The sequence below is a fragment of the Propithecus coquereli genome, unplaced genomic scaffold (assembly GCF_000956105.1).
Source record: "Propithecus coquereli isolate 6110/MARCELLA unplaced genomic scaffold, Pcoq_1.0 Scaffold94, whole genome shotgun sequence".
Classification (NCBI taxonomy): Eukaryota; Metazoa; Chordata; class Mammalia; order Primates; family Indriidae; genus Propithecus; species Propithecus coquereli.
The window spans coordinates 5,234,231-5,235,779 of record NW_012155729.1 but is presented as its reverse complement, the minus strand read 5'-3'; positions in this window follow the sequence as shown (position 1 = coordinate 5,235,779).

The window sequence follows — 1,549 nt, the reverse complement described above, 5'->3', positions numbered from 1 at the left end:
TTTAAAACATTGGTTGTTACTGATTCCAAATTACATTTTGGTATTTTCTGTATATGGTTGAGTCATACAATTTGAAACAATTTCTTTGTGGATAAGTTAGTACCCAATTTTTGGGAAAATTCCACTTGTGCTCAAAAAGAATGTGAATACTCTAAGTGATAGGTGAACTATCTACTTTTAACACATTATTAGTGTTTTTTTTTTTAAAATATTTTCTGGCTGCTTATTTTTGTCTACTTGATATTAGTTTCTAAGAGAAATGTCTTAGAATCTCCAATTACAGTTATTGATTTGTTTCTACGTTTGTCAGCTGATGCTTTCTGTATTTTAGGGCTATGTTATCAATTACATGTATGATCATTATCATCATGACATTTTAATCAATCTTTCTCTTTAACAGTAAATAAGGTCCTCTTTAAAACATTTTAAACAAAGAAAAGTCCATAAAACATAGACATTTCTTAATTAATTCTCATAAAGCAACACCTATGAAAGTGTCAAGAATCAGAATATTGTAAGCTCTAAAAACTTCACACCCTTGCTCCTCCTCCAAAACAAAGGTAACCATGATCCACTTTTCCTTCTAAGCATACATCCAAAACAACATAGTAGAGGTGTGTCTGCTTTTCATATTTATATAAATTTAAATACACTGCATATAATATTTTGTGATTTGCTTCTTTTAGTCAACATTACTTTTAAGAAATTCACCCACATTGTGATTAACGGTAGTTTGCTTATCTTCAAAGCTGTATCCTGCTGTTTGTTTTTTCAAATGATAGACATTTGGGTTGTATGGAGATTTTGCTCTTACAAATAATGCTTCTGTGAACTGACTTGTTTGCATATGTCACTTGCCCTAAATGTACATGCATTTAATATATTAATATTTCTATGGGTAGCATTGCTGTGGCATAGAGTCTGTACAGATTCAACTTTAATAGATAATCCTAAATTATTTTCAAAAGTGGTTGTACTAATACACTTTTCCAATAATGCTGTTGGAGAGTTTCTGAAAGACTGAATGTTATTACATATTTTAAAATTTTAATCATTCTGATGATTGTGTGGTGGTATTTCATAATGATTTTCATTTTCACTTCCCTCAAGACTAATAATAATGAACACTGTTTCATACCTTTTTTAGCTGTTTGGATATCTTTTTAATGAAGCTTCTGTTCAAGTCAATTGTCCTTTTTTACATTTCTGGTGGTCTGTACTTACTGATCTGTACTTGTTTTTTAATATATTCTGGGTATTATCCAGTTATAAGCAAGTAATTTCTCTAACTATGTAGCTTGAATTTCCATTCTCTCCTTTTTTAAAATTGTAATTCTTATGGGTACATAACAGTTGTTTATCTTTATAGGGCACCTGTGATATTTTGATACAAGAATACAATGTGAATTAATCAAATCAGGGTAATTGGGGTATTCATCACCTCAGGCATTTATCATTTCTTTGTATTAGAAACATTCCAATTTCGCACTTCTAGTGATTTTGAAGTGTCCCCAACTTATCATTGATTATAGTAACATTGTGCTATCAA